The sequence below is a fragment of the Aethalodelphis obliquidens genome, unplaced genomic scaffold, assembly GCF_003676395.1.
Source record: "Aethalodelphis obliquidens isolate GAN/ISIS:26980383/991018 unplaced genomic scaffold, ASM367639v1 scaffold23, whole genome shotgun sequence".
NCBI lineage: Eukaryota > Metazoa > Chordata > Mammalia > Artiodactyla > Delphinidae > Aethalodelphis > Aethalodelphis obliquidens.
In genome coordinates, this window is record NW_020837967.1 from 24,526,451 (window position 1) to 24,544,873 (window position 18,423).

An 18,423-nucleotide genomic window follows, 5' to 3' on the forward strand; every position below is an offset into this window, starting at 1 on the left:
AAGACGAACCACTTTTTCAATCATGGCTCAGACAGGCTTGTCAGGTTTCTAGGGCTCCGCATGCCTACTGCCAGCCTCGAAAAAGCATTCCCTGGGAACAGTCTCATAATAGGGAAGAAAAATGATAAATCCACAAAGGCAGGAGCCACAATGCAGGATGCTGGGCACAGCGCTGACTAAACATCGGGGCAGCTGGACCTGGTTAGGAGCCCGGCTGCTGGCACAAGAGTTTGCTGCTTTGCTGGGCATAAAGAGGTAGGTAGCTGAGACATCATAGAGCAGAAAATGAAACTTCTGTATTGAAATGTCAGAAGAGGAGAAAGGCTTACAACCCAATTTGCCTTGGGGCTGACTAATTACAGGGGCAAATCCTTAGATAAGATGTCACATAGGAAATTAGCAAAGCAGGAGCCATCGATCATGTCTCCTTAATTTTAAAGTTAGTTTTAACGATTCCCCAGACAATGGACAGAAATCAATCACGTTCATGACTTGAGTTTCTCCTCCAGAGAGTTGAATGTTGGGTAACGTTGCTCCATCTGACTTTTCCCCTGGCTTTGGTATTAAATAAACAAACACCACCAACAACAAAAACCTCGCGGCTAATTAAGATCAAGCAAATGAGTTGTCAAACGAAAACTACCTTCTCTTCCTGGGAGGATGGTTGCCAGTCTGTTTTGCTTTGGAGGATTTAGACAGCTCTGCCCTGCTGGGCATTAAATACAAACCTCAGATTTGCTGCAAAGAATGTTGTTTTTAAGAAGGAGATTGGGGAATTCGCTGGCGGTCCAGTGGTTAGGACTCCGCGCTTTCACTGCCGAGGGTGCGGGTTCAATCCCTGGTCAGGGAATTAAGATCCCACCAGCTGCAGGCGGCCGGAAAAAAAAAAAAAAAAAAAAAAAGATGTTTTTTGCATTTTCCTCTCTGACCTAAAGCAGGAGGTCTCTGGCGTGTAATATAGATGCCAACCTCTTTTATCACTCTTAATTTATAAAGCCACGGGACATTAGGTTCACAGGGTCAGAGGCGAGGACCAGGGCACCAGGCCATCGTGATGAGGCCTGCGGGACCCTGAGCCCCTCACCAGTGCTGACACCCAGCGCCTGCACCCCGTGGAGTTGCTTCATCAGTATCAGCTCTGCTTAACCTGCCCCTTCTTTTTTCTCCTGCTGCCCATGCATTAGTACATCTTTAAGATGAGCCCAAATCCTTCTATACATTTCCCCAAAGTTCAGCAAAGAGTGGTAGTTTTTTAAATGTGATCTGAGCAATAATTAGCTAATGCTTTCTCATTCATGCTGGTTCATTATTAGCCAAGCAGAGCACGGCAGCCCATCCTTAGTGTTTAGAGGGATGTTACATTTGATGTCACAGTCCTTCTCAAGGCGCTCGCCTTCCAGGTAGCCTCCAGCACCACCACCCTGGGGTCAGAAGGGAGGTGGCCGCAGGTGTTCCGCGCTGAGCAGAGCCAGCCTGGACAGGTCTGGAGCTGGACAGGCCGTGCTGTCCTCCCCCATGTCTGAGCTATGGTGTAGGAACATTCCAGAGTGTCCACCAGCCGTGCACTGGGGTCTGAACAGAGACTGCAGTAGCACCCAACAGCCCAGGGCAGGACACAGACCATTACCCATCTACCAGGAGGGCACGGCTGAGGCATGCGGGAAAGGAAGTCGGGAGAGGCCCCGAGGGCCAGCCGGGCTGCCCAAGGCACGTGCGGAAGCTTTGCTTCTGCAGATTTTGTTCCCGGACTGGATGTTTGCAGCACCTCCAAACGGGAAGCGGCTCAGGCCACCCCACAGCCTGGAGAGCTAGGTGGACCCAACACCTGAAGCACTCGTTAAGCCCGCCCCAGTCAGCTCCTGACCTGCCAGCCACAGGTGCCATGGGGCAGAGGCTCTTCGGGGCGCCATGGGCGGGGCAGAGTTGGATGGAAGGGGTCAGAGGGTGTGGAAGAGGAAGAAAGGGGGCGGAGAAGCTGAGGGTCTCCAGCGGAAAGGGTTAGGAAGGCCTGAAGGAAAAGGCCGGTTTGGAAGGAGGCCAGCACAGAAGGACCCTTCAAAGCCCGAGGGGCTGGTCCAGGCCAGGTCCCAGGACCCAGTCTCCTGCAGCTCCTCGGCCTGCAGGGATGGCCAAGGCGAGCTCTGCCGGACTCAACGCTGTTTTCTGGAATGAGGGATGCTTGAGCTAAGCCCGGTCTCCATCTCAGTGCTTCGGGGAAAATCCCATTAGAGCTTCTGAAGCGCAGTGGGATTTGTGGCTAGAGAGGGCTGGGTCCATGCAGGTTGATCTGTTTGGTGCACCTGCACCTCCCCCTCCCCAGCCAGCCGCCAGCCAGCCCCTGCTGAAAAGCCCTGAGCTGGGCTGAAACGCGCCTTGCTGGAGACGGTGGAGGTAAAACAGGATTTAAAGCGGTGCATTTTACCGGGCAACCTTATCTGGCTTAACTGCTCTGCGTTTTCAGCTGTGTGTGGATGTGAAGGGTAATTACCATCGCGTGTTACCTGAGATTACTAGGTTGTGTTCCAACTAATGACACCACGAGAACCAAGCGGTTGTTAATATTTAATCAGTCTGTGGGCTTAACAATTGGGTCAATGAGGTATGTAATTACGTAATTATAAAAGACATTTCAGATAGGAATGGCTGGTACTGGTATTAATACCAAAGGTGAGAGCTGGTAGAAATACCCCACCGGGTCGTTTCAGAAATATCACCAAAGAAGGACCTTCGAAGGGAGGGTATCCCTTAGAAAACGATGAGCACAGATGGAAGATCGTTTCCAGCACGTGGACTTCTTCTCTTCTTTCAGGCCCCCATATGGAACATCAGGCCAGATGTTTTACTGATGTCACAGATAACTATCACTGCAGTATTTAAATGGACCCCAAGAGAAAAGCTCCAGAATTTTCTTAATTGCATTCTAAAGGTGAGTGATATTTAGTGGCTATAGGTGCTGGTGGATTTTTGCTTCTTTGTTTATTTTTTATTTTTGGTTGGCATTCAGGAGAGACTGACCAAAAATCGGGCAGTGAAGCCCCGTGCCACCTTCCTGGGGCTGCAGCTCCCCACCCTGGGTGGCACCTGTCTGCCAAGGGAGCAGCCCACATTGTCTCTGCTGGGAGATGCTGCTGGCATCCCTGTGCTCTACCTGGGGTTCCAGCTTCTCTCTGGTGCTCGTGGCTCCTCAGTGGAAAATGCCATTTCTAACCGGGTGGCTGGGGGGATGGGGGGATGGGGGCAGGCAGCCAATCAGCTGAGTGTCCCTGCTCCATGGCCTGTGCCTGCAAAACATGGCTGAGAGCCCGTTAAAGGCACCCGGCAGATGTGAGCGCCCAGACTGGAGCTGCCGTCGGCCAGGACAATGGCCGTCGGAGATAGGAATCCGAGTGTGTGTGTGTGTAATTTATTGTGGGAAAATCCACATCCCTCGAGAGCCATTTGTCAACGCTGACAACAAGCCCTCTCCCCTCGCTCCACTCCTGCATCGTTTTAGGGATCACCTAGATGCACCCGTGCCGGGGCGCAGAGGTGCGTTGCAGCTCAGGACACCCATCCCATCCCCCCACCTGGCAGCCCAGCCTCCGCCCCCTCCTCCAGGTCTTGGGGCCCCCAGCGTGTGCCTTCCCTTCTTCCTGGGCTGCGGGAAGGATGGTTCCAGAAGCCGCTTTTGCACCCTGCCTGTGTAGCAGTGTCTGTCGGCACGTTCCAGCGCTGGCTGGGAGCAGGACCCTCCTGGCGCCCCGGTCTCCACGGAGGGTGACACTGCAGTTCCGGGAGATGCGTGATGATGCGGAGGTCGGAGGCCGCCCTCTGTGGAGGCCTTCCCCAGCCTCTCTAGAGAGAGGGCCCATCTCCCCTTGCCCTTGTGAAGCTGAATGGCCCGTCGGAAAACCGCGGGCCCAGGCGCCAGACAGACGTGGGTTTGGATGCTGGCCTACCCTGCACTGTCAGCGTGAACCAGGGGGTGACTCTCCGTCCCACGCCTTCACGTCCCCCTCCGAAGAATGGGCCGATTCTGCTTCAATCAGAGGCTTGTGGGCAGTAAGGGGAAGCCCAGCCCTGGGGCAAATACTCTGGAGACTTGGGTTTTCTTCCCCTCAGGCTGCCTTGGGTTACTTATCGGTGCCACTGGCGGCGGTGAGTCCCTCAAAGCAAAGGAGGGGTGACTCCTTATCACACCTCTTCCAAACGGCCAGTTCGGGCATCATTTAAGGGACTGGCATCCTTTGCCCGTGGCCAGAAACCACGGTGTCCCTCTGCAGCGAGCTTCCCGAAGCTCAGCGTTTGCACCAGACAGGATGCCAGCGAGGAAGCGGGGAAGGTGGGGGGCAGGGTTGGCTAACCCAGCCAGAAAGTTCATGCAGCTGCCGCCAGATGCCCAAGTGATGATGTCACCAAGGCTTCATCGCTGGTCCCCTCCGGCTTGCTGGGTTTATTCTCCGAACAGACCTGCACGTGGGGCTGGCACGGGCCGGGCCTTAGAGCTCACGGCCGCACAGAGCAGCCTCTCCGCTCGGCCAGCAGTGTCCAGGGGAGGACCTGGGGCCTGGCCACGGGTCTGGGCTGTGTGCTGTCCCTGCTCAAGCCCCGGTCACCTGCCCGCTCTGGGTCTGGGACAGGGCGCCGTGAGTAGAGAGCCGCCCGCTCTGTGGAGAGAGGGCTCGCCAAGGAAGGCGTGCTGGACACAGTCAGATGTCCATCCCAGTAACCGCATTGCCCAGGCTCCCTCTTGTGTCCATGCCTCTTGCAGACAAGCGGGTTGCTTCATCCTATTGCCCAACCAGAGAGAAAGCGGGAGACGCCAGTGGGAAGGCCCTGGGTGGGGTTCGGAGGGCGGGGGAAGAGGCCCTGATTCCATGAATCTCTTTTTATGAGCGTGGCCACAGCTGTGGCGTCTCTGATTCTCCGGGGGCCCCCGGGGTGGGACTGACAGCCTCTGCCTGGAGACAAGGCCGGGCTGCGGGGCCCGGGGAGCGGGGGTGAGCCTGAGACGCCTCTGCTCCCCGGACCCGGCTCCAGCCTTGAACGGGGCCCGTCAGTCTGGTCCTTTATCTCCGATTGAAATATTTATCGGGCGTTTTCAAAGGCCACCGCGGCTCCGGCAATCTTTCCCAGCACCCTTCCGTGGGGCCGGAATCTGTCATCATGGAGCCTCGTGCTGGGCGGGGCCGCAGTGGGGCTGGGTGCTGCCTCTGAAGGGCAGCCAGGCCACTGACCCACCCAGAGGAATGAGGTCTCAAGTTCAAGGGCAACGTGCACTCTCCCTGTGCCCCTCCATCCTCACCCTCCCTCGCGTTCTGCCCTGCAGCTGGCAGCTGAATCATCCCGTGGAGGGCCAAAGCGGGAGGGAAGGGAAGCGGGGCACAGGGGGCTCTCAGGAACCGGGTGCGTGCTGCAGGACAGCAGAGGAGGGCTTCCTGGGGGAGGTGATGTAGACTGGGAGCCTGGAGAAGGGAAGGCGTGCAGGGAGGACGCGATGCTGACCGTGGGTGCCGGCAGGTGTGGGGGGCACTGGTGGGGGGCACTGGGGCTGGCGGGCTGGACTGCGCGCCCTCGTCTCTGTGGCAGTGGGCACCCCCGGGGGTTTCCAGACGCAGAGTCTCTGGGCTTTTCATCTTCTGGAGCCTCGGCTGTGTTGAGGATGGACAGTCAAGGGCAGGGAGAGCCCCTGGGAGGCCGCGAACTCGGGGGCCTAGACCGAGGGAGGGAAGTAGGGCCACTCCCTTCCTCCATCAAGGCCAACGTGCCCGGGCGCGCACCTGTGCTGGGGGCTGAGCCCGGACGAGACAGGTGGGCTTCCCACCCTCAGAGGCACCCCACCCCGCCCCGGAGCCGCCCACCCCAACTTCGTGCGGAGACGAGTGAACTAACTGTGTGAAGTGTCCGCGCGCAGCCCTTTGCGGCTCCAGACTGGCCGGCCCAGGCTGGAGGGCGGATGGTGGGTCTAGGGGGCCACAGGCAGGCGGGGTGCGGGGAGGGACGGGGGGCGGCCTGGGGGCCACTTCCCAGGGTCCCGCTTCAGGGAGCTGAATGGGTGGGGATGCCAGCCACGCGGGGATGGTGCCAGGGGCTGAGGGCTGCGGACAGGCCGGCGAGATGGACTCCCACAGGACGAGGCTGAGGTGCCCGAGGACTGCCCGCGTGGCGACGTCCTCCCTGCGCCTTCTCTTTCCTCCCTGTGCCCCCCTCCGCGCTGTCAGCGCCCCCCGGAAGAGCTCGGGGAGCCTGGTGGGCGTCTGCGCTCCAGCTTGGGGGCCGCACGCGCAAGGATGCTGGGGCTGACGCGGCTGGACCAGCCCCGGCCCAGGGAAGCCACGCTTGAACCCCTGAGAGGTGAACAGGGCGGGTGGCTGGCGAGGGCCATCCCGGAGGCAGAGCAGGGAGAGCCCAGGCGGCACGCGCGCCCCCAGTCCAGCTCAGTTCCGAGCCTCCGAGCCACCAGGGCGGCACAGCAGGTGCCAGACACCGGCTCAGCTGCATCGAACACGTGCTCAGCCAAAGAGGTAAATCGTTCCAAGGATGCTGCCTCGTACTTCTCAGAAGGTAGGGCGCTGGAGCAATCGCAGTGCTGCCTCGTTTTGCCTGGGCTCTGTAGCTCATTTACTTCTTCCTTCGGATAATATTCCATTGAAACATGCACCGTGGCAACCCCTGCACCGTTTATGCTCCTTTGGACTCTTTTCAGGTGGCAACTTGCCCCATAACAGGGCGGGGACGAAGGGAAGAGCTTAGACAGGGAACGGACTGGAATAGCCCACGTCAGCTGGGAGCTCACCGCAGGGGAGCCTCCGGCCATGGACGGAGCCTGAAGGACGGAGCCGGCTCCAGCCTTCCGGGGGGACTTGATTCCACAGCCCGAGGCCTCTCCCAAGCTGGTCCCCACCTGCCCCTCCCCCTTCCTCGCCTCTCTGCCTCCCCCCTCCCCCTTTCCCGTGTCACTGTGCCCATCTTCTTCCCTCCTTCCGTCTTCTTTACAGACGTTTGGACCGAAGCTGATGGTGGCAGCACCTCCTACTCCCCCGTTGACTGCAGCCTGCATCCTTACCTCCACGTGACGACGTCCTTGGACTAGATTCCCTCCAGACTTCTCCCAACGCGTAGCTGCAGCTCCCGCCTCTTCACCAGACCCAGTACCACCCCTAGCTCTCAAAAGAAGTTCTACAGGTAAACTTTCCCAAGAATTCTAGAAACATAGTAAATCCCTAGTCCCCCAAAGAATCGAGGAAACTTTCTTCAGGTCTTTGGTGGGAAATTTTCACTGCCGTAGTCAGATCATTCACTGGCTTCTCATCTCTCTCCTCATGCTAGAAAGTTAGTGCCAAGAAAGCAGTGCGTTTGCTCTGCTTCACTTCTGTGTCCCTGGGGCCTGGCAGGCGCCTGGCATGAGGCAGAGCCTAATACCATCTGCCGAGGGACAGAGGAACCTCATCTTGACTTGGGTCAGGTTCAACAGCCTCATGCACTTGAGACCACGCCACCCGTCTGAGATGTGGCCCTCCACACAAAAGGCAGCGGTGCGACGCTGCCTCTGAACTTGGGTGAACGTGAGAGAATCAGAGGGAAGCCGTCCCCTTAACTTCCCATAACAAACAAAGAGACTTTGCTCGTTAACTCGGGCCATCCATTATCGGTGTCGCCGTCCCGCTCTCCTAGGCAGATAAAATGCACTTGGCAGACAGGGACGGGCGTCTGCAGAACATCTGCAGACCTTCCAGCAGGAGTTAATAAGCCACGCTAATCAGGTTAGTTCTGGGCCTTTTGCTTTAAAAGCATCATCCTGCTTTCAGTGTAGAAGACCCCCGCACAGGAGGCACGCCCATCTGGGAATTCCTCTCGAAATTCTCCAGGAGTTGGTTAACGATAAACACAGCTACAGCGAGCAACGGTTCAAGGGATGGTTTCTCTGTCGCATGTGTTATTGGGTTGAACGTTTCTGCTCTGGCTTCTTGGAGTTTGTTCCTAAAAAGTATCCCCAAATATGTTGATGGAGGCAAGACTCCGAAGAAAAAGAGGTCAATCCAAAGCGGCATTAATCAGAATCAGTCGCTTTCTAGGCTGGGGGTTGAGGGCATAGCCAGGGAAGGGGGAGAGGGCAACACTGTACTAGATTGGCAGGAACGAGCCATTCCTAAGCCCAGCTCATTTCAGTAAAAACAGGCATGAGGTGAAAGCAAGTTTGGAAACTGAATTCTCCCAACATGACTCAAGGGTTGTCTTTCGGATGCCAATTTGCAATTTGGTTTTTAATAGGTGGATGAAAGTCTAATCTCCACATGAAGAATAGGACATCCGACGTATCATGTGAGCATGAAGTGGAAAGGGGCTCTTCCCCAAAACCTAGAGAAACGTTCGAATGCGTATTCTGGAGAGGGAGATAATGTCCAGTGGGTCTGTTGTATAATGCAGCTGTGTACGGGGGAGGGGGAGGAAATAGGATTTAAAAATACAACCGTGTATGTCAGAGACAGGTTATAAAAGCATAGGTTTCTCTTTCAGGAGCCTCTGAAGTTGGAAAGTGTGAATTACATGCACTCATTAAGACTTGTTAAGTTAAATTCAGAGTAAGATTAGAAGCCACGTTAATGATCCTGCCGTCCAACAACTGGGCAGCAGATGCTGGAGCTTCTGGTTAAGAGATTACATGGTTCCAGACGACGATTTGCTGTATGTGTCCCTGGCCAAGAGGAGGTGTAACAAACATATTATCAGACACAGAAAATATGCAGCCCTGGAAAAGGGACGTACGAATCGGACTGCCGTGATGCTTTCAAAGCTGCACATTTTCCCACTAAACCGCTGTTTCGGAGAATTAGTGGTTTTTTTTTTTTTTTTTTCCCTTAGAACGAAGAGTTAATCTTATCCAGGTTCAGAGCCAGAAACCTGTCATATGAAATCCCAGCGAAGACCGACATTCTTTCCAGGTTCGTTACTCGCCGTGGAGCTGAGTTTTCCAACGATGCCCAGGCTGAGTAGCTGTTAGGAGAAACGGAGCCACTTGTGGCCACTCTGGGGGGCTCGGGGGGACGGCTCTCCCGGTGTGCGGGTTCCTTTTGGGGGGGAAATGCCGCTTGGGAAGCATGAATAAGGAAACCCGAAAGACTGGGAGGGACCGGGGCGTCCCGGTTTACAGACACCAGGAGGTCACAGGTTTGGTCCCCTGCAGAGGTGCCCAGCGCACTGATGGAAAGTGTCCCAGGCTTCAAGCTTCAAGCCTGCGAGTTTTAACTCCTACCCCTTCCAACCATCAGAAGAGGAAGAGCTGCAAGAGAGCTGTGAACAGAGGAGTGTCCACGGGAGCGGGGAGGCTGCAGCCAGGCTCCCCATCCGGGGATGCGTGCAGGGAGACGGGCGCAGGCCGCCCTTTCCATCCTGTTCTCCTACACGAGCCGAAGGGCCGGCGGGGCAGGTGTGACACGATTCTGCTGGTTCCGTGCATCCAAGCCCTCTTCTCTTTTCCACGTTGCTTGCAGCGCTTTGGTTCCTTCTTTCGGGGACCAGGCAGGGCTCCACTGTTTTTCTGGATTCCAGGGTGTACCCCACCAATTACCCGGGGTGGCTGGGAATGAAGCCACTCTGCAATGTTCTCGTATGCAGCAGTCACAGCTGCCTGACCTCGAAGGGAGCAGTGGACCCAAGAAACCAACCATGAGGCAAAACCTGGGGGTCCACGCCCTCCAGTCACACACCCTCGGGCCGGAAACTTGCAAACGAGGAAGTGCACCGGGGCCGGCTGGCGAATGCCTTGCTTGCCTAGCTCGCATCTGACCGGTGCCCACCGTGTGCCAGCTTCCGAGCCAGCCGCCGGGCAGAGACATGGACCCCTGCCCCCGGGGGCTCACATTCCAGTGGGGATACACACCTGACGCTGGGGTCCCCCTGCTCTGAGCTCTGGGGGTGTCAGGGTGCTGCCCACCTGCCTGCCTGAACTTCCTGTCCCAGCCCGTCACCTGCCAGCCCGCAGTGGGCAAACCTCCAGCTGCCGTGTCACCTGACTGCTTCTCGGGGTGCTTCCTGGTCTCCAGGCTTCCCTAGGGTCCCGGCCAGGAGAGGAGATGGTCCCCGTGTCACGGCTCAGGTGCCCTGTTGGCGGTCCTCCCCGACCCTTGATGGCTGAGAGCCGCAAAGCTGGGACTAAATAGAGAGGTGCGCCTCCTGGGGACCTGGGAAATACCGGGGCGGAGACCTGCAGGTCTTCAGTCTGCAAATTGTGCATCTTAACCACGAGGGTCCCTGTGTTTGAAGAGCGCGTTTCTCCATAAAGCGCAGGACAGGCAGGGCTTTCAGGTGACCAAACTGCATCAGCACCTCCTCGGCAGCAGGCAGGAGGTGCCCAGACGGAACGTGACAGGAACGGGTCAGAACCCCTGCTCCTTCTGCCAAGGAAGCGGACAGATGATGAAGGCAAAGAAGTCAACTGTGGTGTATTCGAAGGGAAACGGTTACGGAGAAAGAGGAATCAGGCGAGAGGGAGAGGATGACGCGTCACGGCCGTTACGAGTAGAGTGACCCATGAAGGTGGCACTTAGAGCACGAATTTGGAGGTGAGGAAGCAGCTACTCGGGTATCTGGGAAGCGCACCCCCAGTGGAGGGACAAAGGCCCTGAGGTCGGAGCCCCCCGCCCTGGGCTGGAGGGAAGAGGGGCAGAGCGTAGGACACGAGGCCAGGGGTGCAGCAGGCCAGTCAGGGGTCTGAGCTCTGAGTGTGCGGGGCCTCAGAGGGCCGCAGCGGACACACAGGGTGAGGCCTCGCCCCACGGAGTGGGAAGCAAGGGCGGGCGCCACAGCAGCAATGCAGGAAAGGAGGCTCCTGGCCTAGGTGCCAGTTCGTGGTGGACTGGATGTGACGCGTGGAAGAAAGAAAGAAAGAAACCAGGGACCGCGTCCAGGGCGTTGGACTGGGCGCCTGGGTGCCCGGGCGGATGGGGTTGGCATCACCCAAGGAGGGGGCAGGCCTGGTGTGGGCGATCGGGGTGAAGTGTGAGACACACATAAAGTCCACGTGAGGATGTCAGGCGGGCAGGAGTTTAGTGCAGACAGAAGGCTGGAATCCCCAGCACAGAGGCGTTCTTCAAGCCCCCAGATGGCAGCGCTCATGGGGAAGTGGGTGGGGCTAAAAGAGGCCTGAGCCCGAGCCCTGCGGGCAGACAGGTTAGACCCACTTTACCCACCAAGGTCTAGAGACGTCTCTGTCCAAGGCTGCGGAAGGGGGTCCACTTGGCCGGCCCCCAGCTCCTAGGGCCCTGGGAGACAGGCCCCCAGCCCACTTCCTCTTGTCTACTGCGCTTCTCCCAGGCCAGGAGCAGCAGTGATGGCCGGTCGCCAAGTGTCACACGGGATCAGGGTGGGCAGGATGCTGCACGCGGACGCGCACAACCCCCAAGGCTGCCAACCAGACAGCAGTGCGCAGTGTGGCCACAGGCCCAGGAACAAAGGCAGGTCGGCCACTGCACGACATCTGCAGTTCTGCACAGAACGCGCGCTGTTACGCCCTGGGGCTCGGAAGCAGCCGGTCAAATGGGCTTCCCAGCAAACCCCCAAACCCGATCTCTTTCCTGGGCCAGACCCCAAGACGAAGGTTCCAGAAGGTTCCAGAAGGTCCCTCAGTCCCTTCCCCCCTCCAACCTCTCCCCACTAGGTGGCTGGGAGTTAGGGCTACATTCCCAGGTAGCATTTCCTCAACATGAAGCCACGTTTCTCAAACCCAGGCGCCTGGAGATCCCTCTAGATTCTTCGATTCCCACATTGTTCTAGAGGAAACTCTGGTCACCTCAATCCACGCTGAGAATTACTAACTGTGGAAATCCACATGTCTGGTGTTTGTTTTTGTGTTTTTGAGCCTGAGATTAGAAAGGCTTCAGGTCCTGAACCTCTTCCCCGGGGTGGGGGGGGGGGCGGTGAGTGGCCAAGAGTTCGAAAGCCCAGCTCCGGATTTCCGTAGCCTCTCGGTAAGGCCTTACTCCCCTCATCCGTGAAACGGGAATAATAACCGTCCCTGGTTCTCGGGGTTAAATGAGTTAGTAAGTGTCAAGTTCTTAGAATAGCGCCTGATATAAGGAGCCCTCACGCAGTCCCAGGGACCCTTATTACCCCCGCAGGAGTGTGACAAATGGACAGAGCCCTCTGCCTAGGCCAGGTTGGAGCCGTAGTCGGGAAACAGAAAGTTTCGCATTATTTAAGCCTGGCCGCGGCGCACGCCGAGGCCTGCATCACTTCGAACTGCAGTGTGAAGGGGTCAAACGGGGACTTCCTTAGAGCGACTGAAGTTTCTCTCTGTTACACTTTAAACACAGTCTCGCCAGGTGTCCGGGGAGCAGGACGAATTAAGATAGTCTCGGCCAGTGAATGAAATCCAGGGTTTGGAATCCAAAGAGACAGAAGCCCGAGCAGCGTCAGGCAGCTGGATGGGCAGAAAATTGTCCCCTTTTGGTGTTTTCTTTTCATCCACAGACTTTCGTACGTGTCCTCGGGCATCTGTCACTCCCAGGGACCATCAGGCTTGGCTGGAGCGATGCAGTCCTTGACGCTGGGTTCTGAAGACTCCGGGAACATGCGTTCATTGCTGTTGTTTGGAAAACCAGGTGAGCTTCTGTGCGGCTCAGCACCCCTGGGTGCCGGCTGGAGGGGACTCGGGGTGGCTGGAGTGTATGCTCAGCCTGTGATCCCGCAGCCTTGCCTGCCCAGCCCCAGGGACCAGCTCCCTCGCAGTCGGGGGACATTCTTTCCTGGGTGCATCCCTGAATTTTCCTGGGCATCTACAACTGCAGTCACCCGCTCACAATTCTCATTTCTGCTCCCACCTTGTAAACTTTCGCAGCCAAGCATTTGCCAGAGCCCTGGGGCCACCACCTGCGTTAGCCTCCAGCCAAGCAAGGACCTGCAGGGAGGCATAGACTTGAGGTTCTAGTTTACATTTTTTCGAATGAATGTTAAAACAAAAACATAACTACTGAAATTAAAAATGCTTGTCTGTGCAACACCAAGGTCACCCAGCTTGCCTTGGACGGACCGTCATCACACTTTGGGATGAAGAAAGTAAACATGACAGAACTGTGATCAGAGCCAAATAAATTTCATCTTTGTTACAAAATAAATTGACGAGGACTTTAAAGAATTACCTCCTCACGGCATTCCTTTAAAACTTAATTTCTGGGGCAGTGGTTAAGAATCCACCTGCCAATGAAGGGGACACGGGTTCGAGCCCTGGTCCGGGAAGATCCCACATGCCGCAGAGCAACTAAGCCCGTGCGCCACAACTACTGAGCCTGTGCTCTAGAGCCCGCGAGCCACAACTACTGAGCCCACGTGCCGCAACTACTGAAGCCCGCGTGCCTAGAGCCTGTGCTCTGCCACAAGAGAAGCCACTGCAATGAGAAGCCCGTGCACCACAACGAAGAGTGGCCCCCGCTCGCCACAACTAGAGAAAGCCCGTGTGCAGCAACGAAGACCCGACGCCGCCAAAAATCAATCAATCAATAAAACCTTAATTTCTGTGTTCTTAGAGGAGGTAATCATGTCATTGTTCATAGAATAGTGGTTTCTGATTGTGTGTTGCATCTTTATGCCTAAACACACGTTTTCACATAAAAAAAAAAAAACCACTGGTTTTCAAAAAAGATGCAAGAGGCTTTCACTGCCAGACCTGCGAGGGTCCTTAAACGGTCAAAGAACCCTGTCTGAGACATGAGTACGCTGAGGCTCTAGAGCAGCTGAAGGGAAGTCCACGCAAACCAAGGTGAGGCGCTGGTTCCCCCTGTGCCCCCCTCCTTCCCAGAAGACGCCCCTTGCTCCCTTGCCCTCTGCCGGATCCCAGCCCCGTACACCAGAGGCCTTGCTCCCACTCTCCCTGCCCTCCTGGGAGCCTCTGTACGTCCTCTGGCTTGGGCACCTCCTCCTGGCTGCTCCCCTGACCCGCCACATCCAGTGTATCCCACATTTACAGGCGGCTCCCTGCAGGCCACCCTAGAGACACAAAGGGGAATGGAAGCCAGTCCCAGGCTCACACCAGCGGCACTTGGCCTCTGGGGCGACCCTCTGGCCTCAGCCTCCGCCATCACACTCTGAGGGCTGCCGAGGGTCTCTGGCAGGGCCTTCCTGGAACTGTGATTCCGGAGGTGGGAGGCCTTGGTGTCTGGTGGAGGGAACCAGACCACATGGGAAGACGTCTGCTCAGTTTCGGGGGTTTTGTTAGATGCTCCACAGCTGGGGCTCTGTTAGCTGGTCCCAGAAATTGGAGTCCATGGAATGTCAGTGTTCCTCGAGAAGATCTATGAGAAGCAGGCCCTGTGATCAAGGCAATTTGGGCAACACTGCAGACTCTAATCTCCCTTTGGAGCACGATACCGTGCTAGCTTACGAAGGACTCCCAGGAATCTTAGAGTGGAGAAACTTGTTCAGCCCAGCGCGTCCCCATCTTATCTGATCACAGAATCCTTTCCTGGCAGACGACATCTGGAGAGGACGGAGAACACTGGATTCTCCTACGGTCCAGCTCAAAACCCCGATATCTCGTTTCCTCTGATCCGGTGGCGAGCTCTCAAAATTCGGGACAGATTGATTTTTCAGGGACGGTAACAATTTCTGATAATTGCTGCTTAGAAGCCTTCCCTCCCCCTCTCTCCCGTAAGAAACTTAACCACAGGGGGAAAAAAATGAAGTTCTGGCCCCGAATGGAAGTAAACAGCTGGAGCTGATGAATTCCAGAAGCAAGTATCCCTCTAAGCATCTATGTGAGAGAGAGATGCATGCCACGGAGGCTATGTAAATATAATTACTTCTAAGTAGAATACCTTCAACATTTCCCATTTTCCATGAGGTAGCAGGGAGGTCACGGTGAGGCCAGTCGTCCAAATATGGCTGCCGATCCCTCTGAGTCAGCAAAGTGTATTAAAAAAAAGATCTTTGGGAGAGAAATTTCTATTTTCATATTCTAGTTAAGTCTCTCCAAATGTATGGGATATTATATTTAGAGCTGCGGTTTTCAAACTTGTTTTCAAAGCATGAAAAAAACCCCTTTCGAGGAGAATCATACTCAAAACCCCTTCCCACAAGCCCCAGGCCAGCTTCTGAGGCAGCCTCAGGAGACCCCAGGAATCCGGTCTGGACATCTGTGCTCTGGGGCCTTGGTGCTCAGAGGCGGGCCTCAGACCAGAAACTTCTCGTCACCCGGGCGCCTGTTGGAAATGCAGCCTCTGGGCTCCACCCAGACCTGCCTTTACACTCCGCCTCCAGGGAATCTGGGTGCACGTTAACGCGGAAGAGGCAGGTACGGGGATTTCTTCCTCGATTGGATCGTTCTAAATACCAGAATGAGGCTTCTTGAAAGTTAGTCGGGAAATGTTCGACGCCCAGCCCGGCGACCGCTCTGAGCAGGTAATCCAAGCGAGTGCTGTCTTCTCTCTGCAGAATCTACTGTGTAGCCCTCCTCTCACAGAAATGGCAAGAGAAGAAGTGAGGGTGGCCTGGAAGGAGGCAGGAGAAGAGAGAGCAAAATGGTTAAAAGGAGAGGGTGTGAACCAGAGTGCCGGGGCTTGAACCGAACACTCCCACCAGCTCCCCGCCTCCCACCCCCGGGTGGAATCGGGAAGGTTGATTAAGGTCCTGTCCTATTATCCCCATCATCACAGGGGGGTGGGGGGTGATGGCCATGGTGAACATGATGATGGCACCTATCAAACGACTGATAAGCAGGAAGCACCTGGAATCGCCTGGGCGGCCGGTCAGGGCCGTCACTCCCGAGTCAGTAGGCTCTAGACGCGTGCCCCGGGCGGTGCTTGTAAGCACCTGGGCTGGGAGCCCTTCAGGGCCCAGGGTTCAGCTGGGGCCTCCCGGGCAGCCCCTCTGCAGGGTGGTGCTGGCAGCCGGGAGCCTTTCTGCATCGTGCTCAGAGCCTCTGCAGCCTCTCTGGTTTCTTGGCACTGTGAACCACTTGGTCTCAGTCCAGGGATTTGCTCTTATAGAAAAGAGAGGGAAAAAATAGAAAAGTTGTGGAAAACTGACACAAGGAATTAGGTCACCCTAGAAATGCTAAGACATCAGCAAAGCCCTTGATTAGGAGGATTTCATTTGGGGACCTCTGATGGCTGCCAGGCCCTGGCTGTGTAGGCAGAGAATTCCAGATGGGACAGGCAGGCGGGTGAAGGTCAAGACGATCCACCTCCTGACCTCCGCCTTTCTGCTGCCGAGGGCAAGCCGTGGGGCTGCCCCACCGGTGAGGGTCTTGGACCTGGGGTCTGGGAGTTTGGGATCCTGATGTGGTGACCGAAGCAGGCTGCCCCTCCTCGTGGGATTCAGCATCGAGCTCCCCTACCAGCAGAACGCTAAGCCACCCTCCCCTCCTTCGGGGGCCTCATCATTGGACTTTCGCTTCCTTGGTTTTGATGCCAGCGTCGTGTTCGCAGAGACGGAGCAATTGTCACCATTTGCCCTGCAAAACACCTCGAATGATGAAAGCTAGTCTTCCACTCTGCTGTAAGCCTTTAAGCCACTTACCAGACTGTTCTTACTATAAATGCATCTCTGCATAGACAGTCACCAGCCTCTGGAACACACTTACACCTTGGAGCGGCGGAATGCATTTTAATGACATTAGTAAGAGCTGGGACCCGAGCAAAGCGGTAAGGCCCTCTCTTGCTCAGTTAAAGGCGGCTGGATGGGGCAATGGACCACCTGTCTCGCAGGAGCCGGGCTGCAGGGAAAGGGATGCTGCGACCCATGCTGAGTGAGAAGGGAGGGCTTGAAAGGAAAGGGGGCTTGTAGGTGGTGGTTGGATTTAACCGTAAAAAGAAGCAAAGGGAGAAAGGCTTGTGATGCGGTGGAATGAGCACCAGGCTTGCGATTAGCTCTGAGGCAAGTTTTCTGCCTGTTTCCCCATCTGTAAAATGGGTGCAATGGTATCTATCTACTCCCGTGAAGAAGATGAAAAGGGGGTTTCCGAATCCATTAAGCACCACCTCATACGGCCTCTGCGGTTGATTGGGCACTGACTAGGAGACCGGCCCTGTGTTTGCAGCAACCCTGAAGGAAGGCAAGGGTGGCTGTGCCCATTTTACAGATAAGGAGAGCAAGACGGTTCCCTAACTTGCCCAGGGCCACGTGGCTGGCAGGCGGTGGAGCTGAGCTTCGGATGCAGGGCTGCCTGGCTGCGTCTTTACCTCGGGAAGGATGTGCTGTGTTTCCTGGTGACTGTGTAACGGGACAAAGCCACACGCCTGGAAACAGCAGCCTGAGTCCGTGAACTAGCTCCTCTTCTGCACGACTGCACCCCTGTGTGTACCCCGGCCCCTCTCCAGCGCCCACCACCCAGGAGCGGTGAGCTCTCTGGTCGCTTGCGGTGCCGGCCACCCTGAGCCAGGGCAGCAAGGAGCCAGACTTGCAAAAGTCCTTCTCCTCCAGAGTCCTGTGTCCGGCTGCTTAGACGGCAGGTGGGACCAGGACGCCGAGCATCTCTCCAGGCCCTGGCCGGCAGCCGGCGCCTCTCTGGGTCTACGCTTACAGAGGGGAGAGTGCAGACCTCCCTCACGTGGCTTCTAGAGCGGGACAGCCCGCTGTCACGGCAACTCCAGTCATGCCCCAAGCGCCCACTGAGCTCACTTATTCTAAAGGCACTCAGTGTGAAGAGAAACCCGTCCCTGTTTTCCCTGCAAGGATGTCAGCCAGCCACCTCCGTCCAGTCTCCTGTTCTCTAGGTGAAACCTCCCTGCCCCCTTGTCTTCGGGGCTTGTGGGACTGAGTTCTCAGAGCTACCGGCTTCCTGCAGCCCGAGCTCTCCTTGCTCTGTCCACCCACGTCCGGTCTCCATCCTTCCCAGCTCAGGACCCAAAGAGATGACCAACCGTTCTCAGCCTCGACGGCTCGGGCGGAAGGTGGGAGCCCTGGGGGTGAGGCAGGCAGCGCTCTCGGCAACAGCTGGCCCTAGGAGAGCTGAATAATTAGGGGATTCTGTAGGTGCCAGGTTCATGATCTGGGGATGAAGATGGGCTTTTCTGCGATTGTCCATGTTACATTGCTGATCCTTCATCTGCATTTATAGACCCCCAATTCCAAGAAAGTCTGGAAATTCTGAAAACCTGGAAATGTATCAGCCATCCCCCTTCCTGAGCCGCTGGGAACATCAGAGAACGAAGCCGCCAGCTGGACCCCGTGCTCCACAGAGCGGGTGATGCTGGTTGGGAAAGGAGAGAGAGAGACAGAGAGACAGAGACAGAGACAGACAGAGAGACGGAGAGGGAGAGAAAGAGAGAGGGAGAGAGAGGGAGGGAGGGAGGGGGAGAGAGAGGGAGGGAGGGAGGGGGAGAGAGAGAGAGAGAGGGAGAGAGACAGAGACAGAGAGGGAAAGGAAGAGGGAGAGAAAGAGAGAGAGAGGGAGGGAGGGAGGGAGGGAGAGAGAGACAGAGACAGAGAGAGAGACAGGGAGAGAAAGAGAGA

The 18,423-nt window shown here is 56.5% G+C and overlaps 1 protein-coding gene across 29 annotated transcripts in view; it reads left to right on the forward strand.

Annotated features, from left to right (window-relative positions):
* Nucleotides 1-18,423, forward strand: part of ZNF438 (zinc finger protein 438) — a 275,885-nt gene that overhangs the window by 182,362 nt on the left and 75,100 nt on the right. For 11 of the 29 annotated variants that reach the window (XR_003436070.1, XR_003436096.1, XR_003436072.1 and 8 more), the window contains 4 exons: nucleotides 2,810-2,926; nucleotides 8,842-10,541; nucleotides 12,448-12,578; nucleotides 18,029-18,259. The gene's annotated coding sequence lies outside the window, so the exon portion shown is untranslated. The other 18 variants (XR_003436084.1, XR_003436083.1, XR_003436079.1 and 15 more) reach the window with 15 other exon arrangements.